This window comes from Diceros bicornis, chromosome 14, assembly GCF_020826845.1.
Source record: "Diceros bicornis minor isolate mBicDic1 chromosome 14, mDicBic1.mat.cur, whole genome shotgun sequence".
Taxonomy (NCBI): domain Eukaryota; kingdom Metazoa; phylum Chordata; class Mammalia; order Perissodactyla; family Rhinocerotidae; genus Diceros; species Diceros bicornis.
The window spans coordinates 7952485-7976520 of record NC_080753.1 but is presented as its reverse complement, the minus strand read 5'-3'; positions in this window follow the sequence as shown (position 1 = coordinate 7976520).

Below are 24036 nucleotides of genomic sequence, written 5' to 3'. Positions count from 1 at the left end.
AGACTGATGCTTGCACACACAGTGGTTTGCACTACAGGAGAGAATCTCTGAGTTTAGGGAACTGTAATATTTTATACTGTTCATTAGGCATGCCTGCCCTTTGCTCTGCAAGAAGACACCATGTCTATCTTCCAAGGCTGTTTGCTGTACAAACATCCCTGAACAGAGAGCATGAGACCAAGGTAGTTAGTGCTTGTGCAGCATGTGCAGAATCGTGCAAGATTCATGGAGGATTGTCTCCCAACACACTTCCAAACACATTCTAGGTGGACTCAAACTAATATAAAATAAATCAATACAACCAATAATTTAAAATCCAAATTTTCAAAGTACAAGAAAATATAAATGAATATTTATCTAATATTTTGAAGGAGGAGCTTTCTAAGATTAAAAATAATAAAAGAAATTACAACAGAAAAGATTGATGGATTGAACTACATAAAATCTGAATTTCAACACAGCAAAACCACATAAATAGAAATAAAAGACAAATGAGAGACTGGGAAAATATTTGCAATAAGTATGATAGATGAGTACTTACTTTCCTTATTATATAAAGAGATCAAAAATAACAAAAAAATATTAATCTCTCCTATCCCTAATAATGAACAACAGATAAGTCACAAAAGTTCAAATAAACTATTAAAATAATTAATTCTCAACAATAATCAAAGAAACAATGCTATTAATCAACAATGAGTTACCATTCTTTGCCTATCAAATTAACAAAATGTTTTTAAATAATATTCAATTTTTTCAGTGGTGTGATGAAATATGAACATTCATACCCTCTGCTGATGAGAGCTTCAAATGTTACAACCTTTCTAAAAAGCAAAGGAGCATTACGTATCATTTTTTTAAATGCATTATGTATCATTTTTTTAAATGTTCATAACCTATGATTTAGTAATCCCTCCTAAGGAAAAAACTATGAATATAAATGAAATTCCATTCATAAAGGAGCCACTGCAGCATTATTTATAGGAGTAAGAAACAGGAATCAATCTAAACCTCTAAAATAAAGAGCTGAGTAAATTATAGCAAACCTGTTAAGAAGAATGGATATATATTATTTATATGCACCCAAAGTCTTTAATTCAGTCTTTATCAAAATTAAAGTTTATTCTTTTCACAGAAAGCTTGAGAGAATGAGAAATTGCTGACATGAGGACTTTTGAGAATATAAAGCAAAGTATTATGCGTTCATTTTTATTAAGGTAGATAGGAAAGAGAAAATGTTCACCTCACATATACAACAAAATCCAAAATAAACTATTCTTATTCTCCATCCCTTCTAAATCTGTTTATCTAAAAGGTCGAAATATCTTATTCTAATATTGACCATTGGTTGATGTTTTCACGACCTCTTGGCATTTTTCATTAACGCTATGAATGCTAAAGACAATGCTATTTGTTAAACTCTTAGAGAAAATCGTGTTTGTTGGCTAAAAGTTGTCAACTTTAAAATTGATTTTATTTACTGAGTTAGTGATAATTAATATGACCACACTGATCTAGTTATGCTTAATCAGCATGCAAGGATTTTCAGATCTTAGAAATAAAAATATATCTAAAGGTTTTCCTCTTGTAAAAACTACTAATGAAATGTGACTCCTAGTTAAGAAAACAATGAAGAATTTGACCTCTCCATTATAGCGGAATACTTATGAGTTCTCAATGACATGCAAAAATATTCATGATATAATGTTAAGTGGAAAAAAAGCAAGATTAAAAATGTAAACTGTAGCAGCAGATGTATTAAAAAAATACCTGAAATAATATCAGAAAAAATGCCACAGTTATTAGCAATTGTTAATATAATTTCTTATTATAAAAATACTTTCATATACTTATCTATATTTTAAATTTTTCTATATTAAGCAAAAAATTATTATTGAAAAGTTTTAAAAACTCAAAACACATCAACTTCAAATTTATATTCTATGCAAAGCTTGGTAAGATACCATCACATCTTGTGATTTGAGAACTCCTCCCCTCCCCTCCCCCCAGTCCTACTCAGTTTTTCTTCCAGAAAGATGTCATGGTGCCTAAAGGTCTCCCACTGGTGTTTTCTTCCCTTGGGTTTCTTCAAAATATATGAATATCTCTCCAAAAGGATAAATATCTCTACTTATATTAAACAAATTAAACTGAGCGATAATACAGTAGTAACTTACCAGATGTTTTACTTTTGATGGGTAGAACATAAAGAGGTAAAGATGAGATGGAGGAAGCAATGCTAATGATAAACGACCCCAGAAAGGTGTAGCAATGGACATCAACAACGAGTTTTGCTTCTTCCCAATCTTAAGTGTAACTGTCTCTGATATCTCATTCAAACATAACCTCCAGGATGACCTAACAGATTGCTTAACTGTTGGCTATGCCTGTAATCAAGTATTCAAAAAGACATTTTGAGTAGTCCTCAGCTCTACACTTATATTAAGTACATAAAAACAAAACTGAATGATATTTCTTACTCTGTTTTTTGTACTATCAAATACATTGAACACATATATCGATGTGTTATTAACTTTTTAAAATATAGATTTGTTTTAATTATATGGCTATGCATTAGTTGTTTCCCAGTGCTGCTGTGACTAATTACCACTAATTTGGTAGTTTAAAACAACACAAATTTATTATCTTACAGATCTGGAGATCAGAAGTCCAAAATCAGTCTCACTGGGCTAAAGTCAAGGTGTCCACAAGGCTGGTTCCTTCTGGACGCTCTTGCGGGGGAATCGGTTTCTTGCCTCTTACAGCTTCTGGAGGCTGCCACCCTTCCTTGGCTTGTGGTCACATCACTCCAACCTCTGCTCTTATCACATCACCTTTTCTGACTTTGATCATCTTGCCTCACTCTTATAAGGATCCTTGTAATTATATTTAGTCCACCCAGATAATCCAGGATAATCTTACCACCTCCAGATCCACAGCTTAATCACACTTGCAAATTCCCTTTTGTGATATAAGGGAACATGTTCATAGGTTCCAGGGATTAAGATGTGGACATTTTTGGAAGACCATTATTCTGTCCACCACAGTGTAGTATAAGTATTACCAGATAACTTACTAGTATTTATTTGTTTGAAACTAATTACAGAGATAAAAACAAGATTATAACTATAATGACAACTAAGGAAAATCTAATGTTCTTTTCACTGAATCAAATACACTGTCAATATTTTTAAACAGGATAAAATAAGTTTTAGAGAATCTTGTCATTTGATGGATCTAAGATATGTCAATAAAGAGCATTAAATGATTTTAAAGATAAAGGTATTCAAACCTTTCTTTTGTGAGCATTTGCTAAATTTGTAAAGGGCTTTTTCCTTTTGAGTTTTTAAAGACAATTTGAAGACTAAATGTGGATGTCAGTAATTTATTCAGCAAAGAGTGTCATTTAATTAAATTGTAGCTAGTATAGCTGTTGTGATTGTACCCTCAGGACCCTCTGAAAATAAGAAAAGAGCAACTCAAATTGTTTCATCTGATTAGAAGTAAGGAAGTTGCTGGGAGAGAGTAGAGAAGAAAATTAAAAGCTCTGGAAAGGTTTTATGCTGAATCTGATTTTTTTTTTTTCCTGATGGTGCCAAGCAGTACGGGTAACAGAGAGGCCTGGATTCGTCGTTTGAACTAAAGGAACAAGCAGCACAATGGAACCCGAAGAACACAATAAGCACCGTAAAATCACCTCAGCGACTAGAGAACGGAAGTCTGTCTTGTCATTTCTACCAGATATGGTCAGAAAAATGCCTCCTCATAGAAACGAGTATTATTTTTAAGAAAAATAAAGTGCTTTAAATTCTCCAAAAATTTCTCATATGTTTCCAGAGAACTTAAGAAGAGAAGATAGGAAATTGTATTCTGACTTTTATAAAAGCCAGAGTGTTCACTTTCTAAGAACTAACTCTGTGGAAAATACAAATCTAAACATTTCATGAATAATATTCAGTCAACCTAGAAGGTTGGCAATAAGCTGACAGAAATTCCCTTGTTTATTGTTTTATTTTGTTGACCGCTTTGGCACACTAGGGATGAAACCAAAATTTTATTCTGATTAAAGGAAATCATAAATAATCATTAAAAAATATGAATTTCAATTTATAAGCATCTTCAGACGTGCATTGGGTGTCCACTGTGTCCTATGCACTAAATGCAAATAAAATGGAAGTCAGATCACGTCGTCTTTGCTCAAACTCTGCATTGGCACCCAATCTGACTCAGAGGAAAAGCTGAAATATTTACAGGGGACTATGAGGGCTGGAATGTTCTGTCGCCCCACCCTCTTGCTTCTCCAACATCATCTGCTGCTCCTCTCCCCGCCCGATCACCTGAGGACAGCCTCACCAGAGAACCTCCAGGCTGGCTCCTGCCTGACGGCGTTGGTCAACACTGGAACCCTCTTCCTCCAGGCACCCGCTTAGCTAACTCTCTCACCTCCTTCAGATCTTCACTTCCATCTCCCCATCACAGTGGGGCCTCCTCTGACCACCCTCTTCAACACTGTGATATGGCGCCTGCCCCACCACCCCCGCCCGTTCCAATGCGCTCCCTCACTCGTCGTTTTCCTTTCCATGACACTGGTGGCTTTCCAACATGCTCTACAACTGAATGATCAGTGGAGTGATTGACTGGTTAACTTTATTTTTTTAATTGTTTCTCTCTCCTGCACTGTAATAATATATAATAATATATAATACATAATAATAATATAAGTTCTATGATGGCAGGAGTTTTCGTCGATTCTATTTACAGATGTGTCCAAGATCATAAAGCCCTGCCTGAGACAGAGCAGGCATTCATTAACTGTGTGTGGAATAAATGAGTAAAAACTGAGGACAGGAATTTTTAAAACACTTGAATCCTTGCAATAAACTGTAAATTAGACATCATTACTAACTTATTTTTATAGATGGCCAAACTAAGAACTTGAGAAGTTAAATGGCTTACCCACATCCTATAGCTGGTAAATAACCAAGCTGAAACTCAACTCAAAGTCTTAAACGTTTTCCAACATACCACACAGCTATACCAGCTTTTATTCTTTAATTCAATAATTATTTCCTGAGTGTCTAGGCAGTACAAAGCATCATGTTGCAGGAATTATAAAGGAGAATAAAATTTGGAACTTGTCCTCAAAGAGCTTACTGCCTGATGGATTTTTAAATGAGAGCGGTCAAAGAGTGGGATAGAATCCATCTGGTTATCCAGCTAAACACGCAGAGTTCTTAAGCTTTACCCTGACCAACCTGTCTCAGCTCCTTTTGTGGTTTCTGGTAGGATGTTTTTAGCATGTATAATACCTTCTCTAATATCCTATATTTTTTCATCTGAGAAAATGACAAGACCTCTGAATTCTATTTTGTCTTGAAATATTTTACAGCCTATCATTAGAGGAGAGTCAGGTAGTTAGATATGCTTCCATTACCCTTATCGTACTGTTCTGCAGAGTTTCCATAAGATGGGTTCTCATTTTCCTTTGATCTTTGGAATGTGGACATGAAGAGAATAAATAATTCTCCATTCTCCAAAGCATCTAGAACTGGGACTGGAAACTAGGCAGGTGCAAATATGTTAAGACAAGTGTCATGGACTGAATGATTATGGCCCTTCAAAGTTTCACATGTTGAAGCCTTAACCCCCCAATGTGACAGTATTGAAATTGGGGCCTTTGGGAGATAATTAGGTTTAGATTAGGTCATGAGAGTGGGACAGTCATGATGAGATTAGTGCCCTTATAAGAGGAAGACAGGGTGCTCTCTCTCCCCACTGGCATGCACTAAGGAAAGGTCACGCGCACACACAGTGAGATGGCTGCCATCTGCAAGTCAGGAAGCGAGCTCTCACCAACAACCAAATCTGCTGGCCCCTTGATTTTGGGCTTCTCAGCCTCCAGATCTGTGAGAAATGAATGCATGTCTGTTGTTTAAATACCACCCAGTCTATTGCATTTTCTTACAGCTGCTCGAGTTGACTAAGACAATAAAACATTAAAAAATAAGAGCACCAGATGAAATACCTGAAGAGAAATATCAAAGCTTCCTCCATCTGCATCCCCTCTGACTCTCTTAATAGCAGACCTTGTCAAAACAAGATTTTTCTGCTATGAGAAAGGAGTTGAATTAATAAGTCTTTCAGAAAAGACACTGTACCACAGACATGGGAATTGTCTGTATTAGATGTCAGAAAATGTTTACTCCTTTAGGTCTGTATGTCACATTGATTACTCACAAGATCTTGGTTGGGTTTGTGAGGTCCATAAAATCTCCTCCCCATGTGCAAGCTAGACAAGGAGTTCCAAAAAAAAACAGTGGCAGCCGGCTTGGTGGTGTAGTGGTTAAGTTCACGAGCTGCGATTCATCGGCCTAGGATTCACAGGTTCGGATCTCGGGCACAGACCCACGCACCACTTATCAAGCCATGCTGTGGCAGGCATCCCACATACAAAGTAGAGGAAGATGGGCACAAATGTTAGCCCAGGGCCAATCTTCCTCAGCAAAAAAAGGGGAAGATTGCCAACAGATGTGAGCTCAGGCTAATCTTCCTCACCAAAAAAAAAATAGTATTTTCAATTTAGCATGTGGCTTGAAGGAAATAAGAAATGGGGTGGAGAATAGTGTTATAGCTATCTTGTGAAGGATAGAAGATTTGGGCAGATAGAGATGTGGATAAACGGCAGTTTAGGTGAAAGAAACACCAAGAGCAAAAGTAGGCACAATGGTGCGAAAATACCAAGTGAAAATAGGCATTGTGTTTAGTTCAGCTTAGCTGGGCTATGGGGTCCTGGAAGGGGAGCGCAGACTGTGAATAAAAGCTAAGGAATACGAATGTTGGTCTACAGGCAGCTGTGAGCCACTGTTGTTTTTTGTTTAAGGGGGTGACAATATCCGAACTATGTTTCAAAAAGATTAATCTGGGTGTAAGAAGAGTTAAATATCCATATTATTAGTGGAAAAAATAAATAGTGAGAAAAAGATATTCTGTGTATAAGATGTCAACACATAAACACATAAAACTCATTATGAGAAGACGTATACTTATTTGGGCATCCAAGAACCAAAATAGGGAACATAGGACAGGACTTGTGCATAGGTTACCTAAATTACCTCCTCTTTTCAAGAAGAATGACCGGTTGTATGCTGCCCTGCCAGACCTCAAGTGTTAATAGTCTTTTGAATTATTCATTATTCTGCCTGAAAAATTCTCTGGAGAACCCACCCACTGAGAAGACCTGAATTCTCCAGCCTGGAAGAATCTGTCTTTTTGTTAATTATATGAGTCCAGTCCTCAGAGATATTACTATTTTGTGTTAATAATGGGAAGCTCCCACCAACACCTGCTATTCAGATAGTGAGAAGAATGCCTGGCACTCTTAGCAAATCCTAATGCATAATTGCTCTGGTCCAGCCCACTCTGGTGGTCTCTCAGAAATAGTTGAGCGGCTGGAGAAGAAGCCACACATTGAAGCTAATTGCTCTACAGTTTTGATCAAATGCAAACTACTTTTAATAAACTATCCCCCATCAGCATTATAATGTTATACAACACTGTAAATTTCCTTTATTATAGAAGTCTACTGGAAGTCTACCTTTCTCTCCTTATCTTTGAAACCATTAATTTCTTATGTTTGCTTTGCAGTCTCTCTCGAAACTTGAAGCTCTCACCCCATAACTTGAAGCTATTGTGTGAATTTTACTTCTTTCGTCCTTTCTCCTACTGGAGTTACTCACCCGGGGAATGTATGTCATGCTTCTCACATCCCTTTTACCACTGGGCTTTGGCAGACTTCTTTCTCTGTTAATTCTTTTGTGCTTTTCTGGGCCTGTCATAGTTACCAACGATACTTTTGAAATAGGTCACAATACCATATTTTTTATAAAGGGATAACTGTACTATGACTCACCCGCAGGTCTTGGGGGTATTGTGTGTGGAGTTCATACTAAGAAAGAAAGGAACTTCTGCAATAGTAACATATCTTCCTCGCTCTCTCTCTCTCTCCTTGAAACTAGGCTACAAGGATAGTAGATGGGATGATTTTTTTATTGCCAGATCAGGACATATATTAAGTCTTTTGCCATTTATAATCATAGGCTCTACCAATGAAGAAAAAAAAAATGTAGCCAGCCTGTTGTTCATATTCACATAGTCTATATTTTCTATAAATTTAGGTTATTCAGGGGCTTGAATATATTAAAATTGATATATCATATCAAGTACATACCCTGTTTAATAAATATCAGAGTCATATTCACTTATTATGTTTTCCTATAATTTAAAAAACTTACAGTGTTTTGGGGAAGAGAAAAGAAAACTCAACATCATGAAACCAAAATTGATATTTTAGGCTATTTGTGCATATCTAAAATAGAAAAATAATAATTCTGTGGGTGATTATAATACTGGTGATAATTGCAAATGTTCTTGGATGATTAAATAGAAGACACTACTGATCCTAAAAGGAAATGTTTCAAAATAAAATTGCATTTTTGAGACCACCTGCATTTTTAAAAGCAATATAATAAGCAAGTCTAAAATAAAAAACAACCTTGAAATTTTTGTTTTTCATAATAGGTGGCAATTAAGTTTTACGATTTTTCCAGGCTTAATATGCTTCTGCTTAATTATCCTTCTCTCTTTGTCATCCTCTCTACATGTACTATTGCTCAGAAAAAAATTATATATATACTATAAAAATGATGGCTGCCTCTTACAGAATATCTTCCCCATGAAGACTGTACTAGGCACCTTACATACATTATTTCACAACAACCCCATGAAAAAGGTGGTCTATGATCCACTTCATAGCTGAAAACACAGATCTCTCGAGTTTACACAGTGGTAAGTGGCAGCTCCAGGATGCAAATCCAGTTCCTTCTGCATCATTAGAGAGTCACTTGATTGATTTATACTTAAGTCAAGATAGGCTCATCAATAAATAGTATTAAATTTGCACAACAATTTTCTCTTCCTCTTCTATATTTCCTCCTATTCTTCTTCCCACTTTGAAGGTGTTTTCCAGCATAACTTCCCCTTCTCTGCAAACACCCCTCCCCTCCTCAGCTGTGACTAGTACTGTCCCCAGAAGTTCCTGTGGAATGCTAAGGACATGAGCCAGTAGAAATTATCTCGTAATTGTCAGAGCAGACAAATAATTCTCTACTTCTCAAATAGCTGGCTGCATAAAATATCACTGAGGAGATGTTTTCTTAAAAGCAGATTTTGGGGGGAGGCCAGCCCCGTGGCATAGTGGTTAAATCCAGCACGGTCCTCTTCGGCAGCCTGGGTTCTCGGGTTCGGATCCTGGGCATGGACCAAAACCAGTTGTCAGCCATGCTGTGGCAGCATCCCACGTACAAAATAGAGGAAGACTGGCAACAGATGTTAGCTCAGGGTTAATCTTCCTCAGCACACAAAAAAAGAAAAAGCAGGTTTTTGGGGACCCACCCTCAAGTAATTCTGTTTAGTTGAGCTGGGACAAGCCTAGAAATCTGTGTCTTTAACAGCCTCCCATGGTGATTCTTATTCACAGGCAGGTTTGAGAACTACTGGCTAAATCAAAACCAGAATTGGTAGTCAATAATTCCTTAGGACCAAGGTTAAGAACACCTCCGCCTCATATAGGATCATCTTGGGAGATTTTTAAAATCCTGACACTCAGGCACCACCCCAGACCAGTCACATCAAGATTAAAGCTCTCAGGTAGGTCCAGGGTGCAGCCCAGGCTGAGAGCCACTGCTCTGAGGGGTGGGATAATCAGTCTGAGTTTGTTCTGTTTCGTTTTCCCCCAGTTCACCTCGCTCTGTTCCTCCTTCCAATCTCCAGGTGGCAGTTGTAGAGCTGTCACCCTGAATGTGACATGAACATCTGTCTGCAGCTGGAGTGTAGCTCCGATGGGGAGCAGGCAACTGGGCCTGCAGCTTCTACTTGGCCCATCTGCCCCGCGTCAAAATATTGAAGTGTCCAAAACTGAAATGTGAAAGAAAAATATATCCTAATTTCATTCATTCACCCTATAGATCTTTAAGCTGAATGTAAGCATTACCTTTCACTCATTTAAAGAAATGTGCATGATTTTCTATTTCTAACTTGCTTACACACACCCACACACAAACTCTGAAACACACACACACTTACTCATGTAATCTCCATTGCAAATTCTTGCTTAAAACTTTGTCCCCTTGTATGTTTCAGGGCTGTGATGGGAAGAAAGGAAGGCAGAAGTGTTAGGCGCTCCAGGCTCCAGTGTAAGACTGGACACAGAGAGGATCAATTCTCAAAGATTACGGAAGGCGAGAGGTAAAGGTACGGAAAACAGAATCAATATGTTTACATAGCATTTCTCCGCTATTCCAGTTCTCAAAGGGCTTTGTCAAAAAAAGCTTAAGTTGAGTGGGGGGTCACTCAGATTCCTGAGAGAAAACAGGAAGCCAGCCGCTGACAGTGACGCGGCTGTGAGCACGCAGGGTCAGGCAATCAAAGGCTAATGAGGTGATCAAACACTGGAGGACTATGAGTCCTCGACACCTGCTGGCACTTTTTTCTGGAACAGGTTTGAATATACTTTTTATCTAAAATCTACCACCACTCCTGTTTTTCTTTCCTTAATGTGTTTAAATCTGGTCCAAGGGGCTCTAAAATCATCTTAAGCGTCGGGATGCTTTCCTCAGTTTTTGTCACAAGAATGTAAAACAGGACAGCAAGAGTCTGACTGATGATTGGGAAGGAGAGAAAAATTGGAAATTATCTCCAGTTTATGTCCAAGTCCATTTAAATCAGAGGATGGGCTCAAACTCGAGCAGACCAAGCTCGCAGTTTTATGGGCCAATTCAAAATGAGTTTTAAAACAAATTGAGAACCAAAAAGGCAGTTTAATTCAAAATTCCTCTGGGCGGAAAACCAATGGGACTTTAAAACATGGTAAAATGCAAATGAAAGGGCAGATTCAAGGGTAAAAATATTTTACAAGTTCCAGTGACAGCACAAAAAGTCTGTTTAAATATGAGATAGTAGGAAGCTGAAATTGTGCAGGATTAAAAAAGAAGGCACCAGACTGGAAATTAGCAGATCCTGATATAGTTTTGGCTCTGCCAGTAACTAACAGCCCTGGGCAAGTCATAGAATATTTTCTGGACCTTAGGTTCCTCATCCTTAAAAGAAAGGTGAGGAATAATTGATATTTTTCACATCCCCAAAATGCTTGGTTCTGCATCTTCTGGGAAACCTCACCCTTTAGGTTGTCTAAAAGGTCTACACCGTTTGATTATTTCATGAGTAAAATTGCTTTAAAATTAAATTTGATACTTATAATTCCTTCCCCCTACAGTAGACTAAAACTCAGCCTGAATTCACTCTACTTGAATTTAGTTTATAAAAAATTAATAGTGTTGTACTGAAAAGGCAAGAAGTTTCCAGAATTGAGAAAAATTTTTGAAGTTGATAAAATATTTCCTCTAGAATTTTTTTCCTTAATCCTGAAAATGTTAGAATTAAAAGAGACCATGATGGGGCCGGCCCGGTGGCATAACGGTTAAGTTCTCACCTTCTGCTGCGCCAGCCCGGGGTTCATTGGTTCAATCCTGGGTGCGGACCTACTCACCACTCATCAAGCCATGCTGAGATTGTGTCCCACATAGAAGAATTAGAAGGAACTACAACTAGGATATACAACTATGCACTGGGGCTTTGGGGAGATAAAAGAAAAAGAGGAATATTGGCAACAGATGTTAGCTCAGGGCCACTCTTCCTCAAAAAAAAAAAAAAAGAGAGAGAGAGATCATGGAATCAAGTAACTATTTCTCTCTGGCAAGAACGAATAAAATTTTTACTAATTGGTGGATGGGATTTCTCAATCGATGCTTGGCCCGCATCCCATCTTCATTCCTCCTGCAACTGCCTTATTCTCTCTGAATTCTTTTTCCCACCATCATCTTGCCTTCCAACAACAAAAAGAATTCTCTTAGCCTGCAATTTCCTCTTAAGTTTGTGGTTCCAAAAATTGTCTTGTCCCTTCCAGTAAGTTTTGCTTCCTTCCTCCAAGTGACTCCAATACCTGACATCATAGGAGCTATTACCTTTATTCTTGAGAAAGCCATTAGCTGTCTTGAGGCAAGTCTTTAGAAATAGGACTTCATTCTTATTAGCAATGGTACGCCTATAGCTTTATTGAATAATGTGATGGCAACTACCCAGTTTTAACGTAAATAAAGACACTTGATTTACCGTATGATTCATAGAAGCCAAAAGGTGAGTCCTATTGTGGATCTCCATCGATTTAGAGTAAAGCACAGGGAAGCTTACAGTGTAATTCTGTTGTAAAATGCTATTGATTTACTGTACGATATATAGAAGCTCAAGATGTGGCTTTATTGGGAGCCTCTCATTCATCGTGCAGCAGCATGAAACCAAGTGAGTCGCTTGATGGTGACACTCTCTGATTTAATATGTATCCCAGAGGATTTTATTGTGTCACTTTATGGTAACAAAACTTGAAATTTCATTAATTCATTGTGAATTTCTCAATAGAAGCCCTTCCGTAGCCTGAGATGTGGTTCTATCCAACCACTCAATGGTGGGCACAGTCTTACTGTATGGAACTCTTGAGAAAGCAGCCTCAGGAGAACAGCTTCTGGCATGAGACAGGTGTGTTAGTACTCTTCCTCTTAGCGAAGAGGATGAAGGATTTTACCCTCACCAAAAAATCATTAAACCAAAGTTCAAAGTATAAATATGCCAATCTGACAGGAGAAATAACAATGTAATAATCTTTAGAGTTCATTCATTTTAAGATTAGCCACATTTTATAAATACTTTGAGATGGCTTGTGAATATCTTAATTTGCCCATATTTTATTTTCTATTTAGAAAAGTCTGTTGATCATTATTTGAACTGTGTGGAACTAAATGAGGTAACACAACGTAAAGTATATTATTATTCTAGGGATGATTTTTAAAGTCTTCAGGAAAAAAAGTCTTGCAAGATTTTCATATTTGAAAATGGTACAGAAGAAGCCATAAAATGTATAAAATTGTATGATGTTTCTTGGCCTAAATATTGTTATCAATTTATAATATTTTATTTCTAAATTTAACTATAGATACTCCTCATTGGGAAAGAATTTTTGTTTAAAAGGTTATCATAAATCTGTTACTATTTAGAATCAGCTTACTTTCCTTGAAATCTAATAAAATGAGCTTTTTTCAGAAGAAACCCCAATGTCAAACATCATGTTCTATATATGTTATGTTTTTGTGCTTTATATAAATTGTTCAAATCTGCCTTTGTCTTAACCCTGTATATTTCGTCTTTGACTTACTTAACATGAGAAATGTACTTAGTAGTAAGAAAATGAGTGAATAGTCTTGCATTTCAGTCCTTCGTGTAGTTCAAGAAATGTATTGTGATTTGGTATGCTAGAAAGATTCCTTTCAACTTCACAAGCAGATGAAAATCCGTGCTACATGAGATTTCTTCTGGAAAGTTCCACCTGCAAATGTTCTCTTCTTCTTACATGTGTATAGAATATAACTGTGAAGAGTGATGTTTGAGGCACTGCTTGAATCTGATACCCTACTATATTTTCTGTCAAAGACTACCTCTGAAGTGTATTACAAGTCATAAAGTAAGTTTTTAAAAATCATACACACTCAAGAAGAAAAAAAAGTGCCCCCTTAATCTGTCCAAAGAAATGAGAATTACCTGTAATGGGAAGAAGGAAAACAGACTTAGAAGCAGGTTGAATGCCTAAAACTTGTCCCTGCACTTGCTTCCTCTATGCACCCCCCATCATAAAGGTCTCCAAGAGAGCTCCTGTTTTAAGCTATATCCCCCCGCTGGGGAGGTCTCAAACCATATAGATGGGGTAAAAGGAAATCCATGTTTTCTCTTGTCACAAAAAATAAATAATACTGTAGTTTGCTTGCAAATATTTAACGCAAGCTTAACAAATAAGCACTATTTTGGAGGCTTTCCATGCCTTAACTGATTTCATCTCTACATTGACGTTTGAGGTTTTATTATGAGCCTCATTTTACAGACGCAGAAACTGAGCACTGGAAGTTTACCAAACCTTCCCGAGGACGCAGAGATAGTAAATAGTGGAGCTAGGACTCCAACCCAGGTGGTCTAATTGCAGAGACTGAGCTATGTGAGACTCTACACGGGACCGCCGCAATGGGCATAACGACTGTACTTTTTCAAATTGTACAGTTGTCTGTGGTTTTATGTTTAGATCTATTATGGATAAATTCATTGTTTCTCTCTCCCATTACCGTGTGTGTGTGTGTGTGTGTGTGTGTGTGTCTGTGTCTGTGTGTGAATCTGATATAAATGATGAGTTTCAGAATCCTTTACAAGAATGTGGACAAATGCAATATGGACAATGTGCTGTCCTACTGCGAGTATATATCCTGACATAGTTGTTTCTGTCCTATGAAAAACCGAGCTTATTATTAGAGAGAATTAAGAGGCATCAAGACAATTAAGTGACATTGCATAACCCTAACCAGTACCGAACAAAAACCAGGTGACTTCTTGATCGTGCAAGAATTTTTGCCTCCCGGGAATATCAGACAGCTCAATAAGGTTAAACGTGCTGCCAAAATTCTATTCTTAAAAATATCCCAAATGCAATAAGTTGGAAGCCATTCAATCAGACACTATTCTTTATAGAGTCTCTCTCCTTCCTTAGAAGAGTAAGTGATGAGGTGAAGTGAGATCATTCACATGTCAAGAAGCTGTTAACTGTCTTAGCTACAAACTTGATTAATAGTCATCATGTTGGACCCAATAGCACAGCAGATAACGTACTTTTCTGAAGCGTGTAAAAGCCTTCCTTGGGCATTAAGAAGCTATCCTAGGTGTGAGAACAGCTGTTTGGCTTCTTTCTGTAGCAGTTTAGAATAGCAAATGTTAGCCCCAGGGGCACAAGAAACTAGAAGCATGGGCGTAGCATGTTGAAAGCAGAGGAAGCCTGTGTGTATTTTTTTCCCTTAGATTCAAGGCTTATGGAAATCTCTGTGAACTATTGGACAGGTCTTGATCTTGCAGGGCAGTGCTTCTCAAACTTAAGCATGCGGAGGAATTGCCTAGAGCACTCCTGAAAACTCACATTCCTGGGCCTGATAGTTTGCATTTCTAAAGAGCTCAGAGGTGATGCTAGAGCAGCTTTGAGCAATGCTGTTTTAGAGCATCCTTGTAGCCACGGTGATTCCAGAAGCTGCCTCACTTTCTCACTAATTTTGTCTCTTCTCTCATACCAGTGAGAGAGAGAAACAGCTCTGGCAACCACAGGACATGCAAAAACCATTGCTGTCCCCTGACTAGAAAACAAAAACAAACCATAAGGCCACCATGCAGCATAGGGCTTCCTCAACTGGGTACGTATGAAAAATGAGTCCCCCTGAAATGAGAGAACCATTCTTTCCCACCCTCTCCGTGAGTTTCAGGTGTGACAGGTGACCTTGCCGTTTAAATCCTTAGAGTGTTGTTTCATACTATAAAGAGAAGCCAAGAGGATTTGAAGTAGCATACGTGTCCAATTCAGGTGCTCCCTGCAGATTTCAGTCAAGACATTTCTTTATTCTCCACTCAGCTTTAGGTTTCTATTAATCCAATTCATAGCAAGTTTTCAATAACTAGATGATAAAATCATACAATCATTTGTTTAGTGTCACATTTTTCAAAGAATATCCAAAGGAGCTTAGCACAATACATTTGTGAAACTTCAGAGCAATGTGATCTAACTTTATGTGTAGTATTCTTAGGTTAAAAAAAAAGGGAGGGAGGAATTATTGTAATAGGTTTGCTGCTGTGGATAAGAGGGATATGCTCCTTTTATCAATAGAGGAATTGTGGCACAAAGAAATTAGGTTACTTGCCCAAGATCGTGTGCCAAGAACATAGAGAGAGACAGCAAGCCTGCTGCGGGCCACAATGTGCGGAGTGAGGTGAAGCCACAGCTGAAGCTGCCTAGTGAACCAAGTAGGTCCTTCAGTGAGTACAGCACATGGCTAAGACTCAGAGCCCCTACAGTGCCAGAGCTGAAGTAGGCCTGAATCGGCAGATGAGAGAGATCTGGGGGATGCCCTGACTATGTGAAGACAAGAGAGCACACATCTCACCAGCCCTCCTGGGCTTGAATAATGTGACAAGGGACTTCTCTTAGAGGGAAGCCAGTGAAGACTTAAAAAATAACAGAGAACCAATATCTAGATTTTTAGGCCAAAAGGTCATAAGTTAAACACTGGATGTATTGAGTTTGAGACGCCTGGGGGACATTCAAGTGGAGGTGCATTTTGAGAAATCAATTTAACAATCCTCCGCTGGTAGATGGAAACTGAAGGTATGGGACTTACCAGGAACACTCACTGGGTTTTCATGTCATCCTGCAAACATTCTCCTCCTCTGTCCCATCTACATGGACATAGAGAAAGCAGCCATAACTGTACAATGTGGCTCCTCCCTTCCAGGCCAAAGTTAACTGGATGAGGAGTGGGTACGTTGCCCAAACTGAACCAGGCACTTTGGAATTGGAACTAGGAAAGTCCAGCTTCAGGCAGGCTGCTTACTGAACATAAAAGATGTAAATTTGGTCTGTTTCAGCAGCCGTTTTCCATTGTATAGAGAAAGCAACAGAGAAAGCCAGTCGACAGCAAGAGTGAAAGTATAATGTCAACATGAAGAGAAACACTGAGATGAGAAAAGAGAAAAGCTGTTGTGGTTCATCTACAGTGTTCTGGTCCCCGAGTAGATCCATCCCTAAACCTGGATGCATCTAAGGTCTTACAGTCCTTGAGGCGCCCTTACCAAGGTAAAATCTTTCTATTTGTTTAATCAAGTTCAACTTGATTTTCATTACTTCAAATCAAGAGTTTCAATCAATGAAAGCTAGCATTGATGATAGATAAGATGTTATGGGGAAACTTTTTAGAATGAGGAAGAGACTTTTTAGAGAGAAGATAAGGATCCTGAATAATAACTAACGTTAAATATCAGACAGAAGAGAGGAGTTCACAGGACATTGAGAAGTGGCCAGAGAGAGGAGAAAACCTAGAGTCTAGAGTGTCTTACTAGTCAAGAGAAATCCATTTCAACACAGAGGCAGAGGTCAGCTGTGTCAAGTGCTGCCTGCCCAGTGGGCATGAAACGTAAAGAATGAGACATGGTCAATGGATTTAACAAGAGGAAGGTCACTGTTAACCTTGGTGAGAGCAATTGGAGTGGATTGGTGGGAAGCTGTGAGGAGTAAATAGTAAAAGGAAGTAGAAAGAACAGGATATGTAATCCAATCAATAAATTGGATTTTGAAGAGAAGGAGAGAGTATGAAGGGTATTTGGGATTAATACAGGTTTTCTCTTTTCCTCTTGGGATATGTGTGTGTATTACACACATTGGAAACATGTCTACATATTTAAATTCTGATGGGGAAGAAACATCAGGAGAGAGACATACTGGAGCTGCAGCAGAGAATGGGGTGACTGGTAGCGTTCCGGCCTGAGAAGACCAGAAGAGTGGAACCTGAGAGCACCTGATGGACACCTCTTGCGTTGCAAGTGGCCGTGATGAGGCTGAACTAAGATGCCAGTTCCCTGTCAGGGAATTAAGGAAGTGGGACAGCCTGCCACACTGGCTGTTACTGTCGGTTTTCTACCCTCCTTCCTAGCCACACTTCTTTTCCTTCTTCAAGTCCTGGAGACACGGGGTCTGATAACCCCTGCCTTCCTGGGGGAACGAGGTTGGAGCCAAGGAAATCTGTGATACAGATGAGACCTTAGTTGATTATTATTTGATCAAATCATCCTCCTGTGTGCTGTTTTGTTCTCTTCCACAACACATATATTCTGTCCTCAATCCATAAACATTTATAAATATACTTTATTCCCTCAATTAAATTGAAAGCTCTTTGTGGGAGAGAAACATGTATTGTCCAGTTTTGTACCTTCCTGAATCTTCAGTAACTTACATACAAATGGCTCTCAAAAACAATTATTTAATAAATTGAAGTGCTGTTTAGTATATAACATCAATAACAATTTAAAATCTGACCATTCTTTTTCACTTCGGACCCCAACGTATCGTAATTTCTGGCATATATATTTTCTAGTGATCTCAGAAAGAAAACTAGCACTTTGTAGAATTTAATTTGTAGATGTTTTAGAGGCTTTTAGAATCCGATTCATTTAAATGAACCTCCAAATAATTAACAAATTATAGCTAGATTATTTTATCATTCCTTTTACAGTTTATTAAATATTAAACATTTCTTCTTTAGTCCTTTTCACAACTATTTATTCCAAATCCATTGCAGAGTCACCCACAATTTTGAAAACCTGGATTAATTTCAGGCATCGTATAATGCAGCTAATGTTTCCATGGTTTCATATTTCTAATGGCTCTTGAACATACCCTTCAGTATCAGTGATATTGCATCCCTCCAATGCTCCTCTCTCCTCTCCCCCGAGATATTGAGCCTGTACTTAATATCTGTTCACCTAAATATATTCAAATGTAAGTCATGTGATTGGAAATGCATTTCTGCTGTTAGTATTTCTAATACATTTTTTCAATTTCCATTCATTTAAGATCTGGTTACTTTCATGTTTAATATTCTGTTTTGTGATGAATTCTGAGCCGCCAATCCTGACTGTTTCATGGTACGTTGCTGCCCTCTAGCTCATGTTTGAAAAGTTCTCTACAATGTAACAATTTATTCAATAAATCTCTTGTATGTGCCCAATAAGTCGATATCCATTCGTTTTCAATGAACCATATATTGGTAGTTCTACAACAATTAAATTTGTATGGTTGTTAATTTAAAGTTATACATTTCTTTCCTTTCCAGTTGATTAACTTATCATATTAATCTTATAAGGAAAAATCCTAAGAAGGAAAGAGAAAAAGCCATGTTATCTCATCGTGTGCCAAGTTCTAAACTGATTCTCTTTTCCCCTTAATGTATACCTTTTCCCTTCGTGTGGGCTGGCTGTGTTAAAAAAATCAATGTGCTTTCTTATCTGTTATTCCTTAAGCAGCTAGAGAGAAGTATCAAATCTTTTATGTTCTTGGTGAATGCTGAGTACTTGTCAAAGGATATTTCTGAAGATGGAACAAAATAATTTCAGTTCAAGTTTCAAGGACTGTCAGAAATTTCAAGCAGGTGTTTTTTATGTTCAAAAAAATTATAAAACTATTTAAGGCTTGAATTGCTATTTTTCTCTGAGAAAAGTTCTGAAATGAATGCTGTTATGGCATGATACTCCTTCATGATGAGATTTTTCTGGCCTGGATGGAATTACCAAGCAGGTGACTATTACCTGAACAATTCCACATCTGGTGTGCTGAGATTTATTTGTAGTCGAACATATTGACAAAAACTCAGTGAAACTACATTAAATTGAACTGCGTATTAACAAAAAAGAAAGGTCCAATTATTTAACTATTTATGTGCATTTTGGTGCTCAGATGCCTTAAAATTGAACTATAACGTGTAGCATGGTTTCCAGCATTGTACTCGGCGGGAGCTATTGTGAGTGGCATGTTGGTAAAGCATGGAGACGATGAGAGGCAAAGCGTGGAAACCTGGACTGGACTCCCAGTTCTCTCAACACTTGACCTCTCTGAGTCTTCCATCTTTCACTTTTAAAACAATGAGCAATACATTTCTCATGAAATTGTAGAGCCTCAAATAAGGCAATGAATGAGAAGCACCAGCAGGATAGATGCTCTTTATAAGCAACTTAATAAAACTTTGCTTAATCTAAATCTAACATGAACATTAAATTGTTCTCACTCTTCTGACGAAGGAGTACTCTCTGACTTTCTCTCTCCTTTCCTCTTAGTAAATTTTTCTCGCTCTTTGTGTGTCCTTTTATATATTGTTTTTCAGTCGGGCTACTTTTTGCAAATTCTAGCTAGTTTAAGCAGAAAATGAATTTATTAAAAGATATTAGGTAATTCACAGAATCTGGGAGGGTCAGAAAATCAGATCTGGAAGCTCACTTGACTGCTCCAAAGAGACCCTAAGCCACTGCCACTGGCCAACAGTACCACCAGTGCCACCCTAGGACGCTACCACTGGACTCCTGTCGCTGCTGCCTCCCTCAGGCTTACCCAGAGCAGAGTCCATGAGGGTCGAATGATTGCATTTGAGTGGCAGAGTCGGCACCACAGCCACAAGAGAAACTGAAAGGTGAGATTCTGACTTCTACCTCGGGAGACAAAAGGAGACAAAAGGACAGGAATTCCACAAACATAAGAAAGCTGCTGAAGGATTCCATGTGGCCAAAAAGCATAACCATTCCACCCTGATCTCAGTTTTTTATGATCCCCATCAAACAGATCAAATCGTGTTTGCTCAGGAGTTTCTAGAAACAGAGTTGAAAACGTTCATCTAGTGGCAGAAATTTTAGGGCCAATAACATACCACAAATCATCCATTCTCTCAGTTGTCTCCATCCCTATTTCTCGCTCTTTCTGAGTATTTGAAAGTGTGTGGGAGTATTATACTGTACAAGCATAGAATCATATTATGCTTACAATATATATGTTGATCGATCAATCAATTGATTGATTAAACATTTATTGAATCCAGACATCTGCAAGGAATAAGACATATAAATATAAATATGAATAAGATCTGTGATCTTCATCATGGAACTCACATCCTAATTAGAAATCTGTCATGTAAACCACTAATTACAGGCAACAGGAGAGGAGATTTAACCTGGAAGAGGCCAGGCCCTGTGTACTTATGTAACGCTTAGAGATACAAGTTCTAACACCTGTTAATAGGAAATCCAAGATTGTTGTCCAATAATACCTATATCACAAACGTATTGGTAACTCTATTTTGTTAAACAGGTGGCTAGAGATATGTCAATAGACTGCTGTGTGTTGTTGATAAGTTCAGACTTTACTGTGTGCTTTCAATTTTTATTTATGTTAAAGTTTTTAGATCTTTCATTGCCTTCAAATCATCATTTCAGGCTTTATTGTTATTCAGACCCTGTCAAATGAAATTTTAGATCATAAAATGTCCTTGAAAACAGGAACTTCTTACTATGATACTAATGTTTTAGTTTCTAGTCTTAAAACATTATAGTTTTTAATTTACATTTCTTATGTATATTCATTTAATAACCAACTTTAAATTCAGTAATCACATTTTCCCCTAAGCTTTGATTAGAACAATTATAGTAAATGAAAATAAGAAAGTAACTTCCGTAGACATTCATAAAGCATAGTTTTCAAGCTATAAAGCAGCTTTCTAAGTAGTTTTTTTCAGCATTAGGCCTACAAAAAAACAAAATCTTTCTGTTCTGCTTAAAATACACAGATCCAAAACTCATCCATTGTCTGCTCATCGTCTTTGTCTTGGTCTCGCATGGTACTACAGCTCCCAGCAGAAGGCTTAGCACACAAAAGGTACACGAGAAATGCTGGTGAATGAATGTCTGACCCTTTTACCTAGACAAAGAAGGTAGAAGCATCAACAGGAAGTCCCCTCAAAAACAGAAAGCCTGTGAACAGATAAAAGAAATAGGAAAGAAACAGATAACCGAATTTTTACATCTACCTCAATTTTTCTTTAGACCTAAACTCCCTCAGCCAATGCTTACCTTGGATTTGCCTTAAAGATCAAGAATTAACATAGCACACACCTACGGGAAATCTCTGTGAAGACTGCCACACCAGCTTATGCTATATGTTGATTGGTAACACACGGCTGAATATTTTCTGTCAACTCACTGTGGTATACTTAACATCAAAGACAATATTCCCAGTTACATAATTCCCTCACACTGGCATACTAGATATTGTGGTTTTTTAAGTTATACTAATATAACGTGTAAGGAAAAGAATTTAGAGGCTACAAATCCTGTAATTAGTACAGTTTTTATAACATCTTTTAGCCATTCTGGTGAAACCTTCACGTTTCATGAAGACCCATGAGCTATGAAGGGGCCTATAAGCTTTGTTAAAGTGAGAGATAACACAATTTTTTGCATGTGTGGATCCCTCTAATTCAGATTCTTCTCTCTAAAAGTGAAAAGATTGAAGAAATGATCTTTTCCTGGTTCTTATATCTTTATTCTTTCACCCCCAAATCCCTCAAATTTCCCCTACACACACTCAGACACATGCACTCATACACACACAGTCACACTCACACACAAGTGAGAAGGAAGGTAAGTTTTGTCACAAGTAACGAAGACCCGAAGTCACTGTGCCTTAAAGGAGATAGAAGTTTGTTTCTCTCTCAGGTAAAAATCCGGATGGAGGCAAATCCACAAAGCAGAGCTTCCACATGTTACTCCACCTCGTGTGGACTCCATTCCCGAGGGCATCACTCCCGCCACCTTATCTGCAGAGCAGCCAGCAGGAAAGGCAAAGGAGAAAGATGGAGAAAGGGCAGGGAATAGAGCATCTGTCCTTCAAGGAAGTTTCCTAGAGCATCCACATAGGACGTCTACCTACATCTCTTTGGCCTGAACCTACCTAATACATGACGACACTCAGCTACAATGGAAGCTCAAAAATGTCATTTTTACTTTTCATAGTATGTTCCCAGCTGACACATTTGGGTGTTGTTACTGAGAACAGAAGGGAGAACGAATACTGACAGACAACTAGCAAGCCGGCATCAGGGGAGGGATGGGAGGAGGGGGTGCTCCTACCATCCCTCTCCTGATATAATGTGGGGGATCTCATTCTCGGAAGTTTCAGACTTTCCTTCCCTTCTCCACTCACCCTACAGCACCTCTTCCTCTATCTCTAGTGCACCAAAAACCTTACTCTGATGGATTCAAACACACTTCTCCTGCTCAAAGAAGAAGAGAGGGGAGCAATTAGTGAAGGACAGACAGACTTTCACTGTTGAAGATACTGAGTACTACGGATTTGAATAGGAGGATCTGAGCCAAATTCTCACCCTCTGCTTGTTCGTTTGCTATCTAAAATGAGACCACAGTCAGCTTTAATTGAACATAAAATCTCCTGTTTGATCCTAAGCAGTAGAATAGGGTTTTCATTTGCTAGTAAGTGGATTTTGGATTTCTTCCCAAAAGAAGCTAAACTTTAGTGATTACAATATTATCTCATTCAAACAAAGGTCTGGAACATTTAATATTCTCTGGGGAGACGCCAACCTCTAGGGACAACAGAATCAGTAATTTAAATACAAATTTGAGCTGGAAACATAGCCCTGGTTACCTAGGCAGTTGTTCTCACACTTCACAAAGCACTCGAGTTATCTTTGAAATTTCTAGTTTCAAAGAATGGAGCAAACCAGGCAGAGCCCACCCGCCCCTTGGCACATACCCATTCCACCTATATCGTGTACTGAGCTTCTAAGTGAGGCATTGTTTAAAGAAAGGTTTTGACTACTTTTAAATATCTGACCTCATTGTGCCCAGCCCAAATTCCATTTCTGGTGGATTGGTTTCTTGGGGACATTACAGGCTTGAAGTTCCTAAGCCTTTCAGGAGCTAGTGAAGAAGGGTAGAAAGAAAAATGAATAAGGGTAAGAAGACAAGAGACCTTTGTGAAAACTTCTGCTGACTTGTTATCATGATGTATTTTTGCAAAACTTAAGTTATTTAGAAACATCACAATGATGCTTGGAAAATAGATCTTCAATATGTCTTGATTAGTGAGATTATATTAGTAACTATTTTTGTCTCCCTGGCAGTCACAACCTATGTGTATAATTAAAATTATTTCTTTTTTTTTTTTAGTCATTTAAATTTTGCTCTCTAATTCTTAAGTCTTTTTTATTGTGTGAATATATTTGTTGCCTGAAAAAATTGACTATTTCTATCTAGGCCAACATACACAGAGGAAATGATGACTAACTGACAAGACCCAGTAAGTTTGCATATTACAGCTTCACTGCAACTTTATTGTTTGTTTCTGTTATCAGAATCCCCTCAGCAGTCCCCCTTATTTGTCAAATGTTCTACAGGGACAAAAAAAAGTGAAAGCATTGGTAGTCTTGTAGTTGTTAATTACAGAAGTCCAATCTTTTCTTTTCG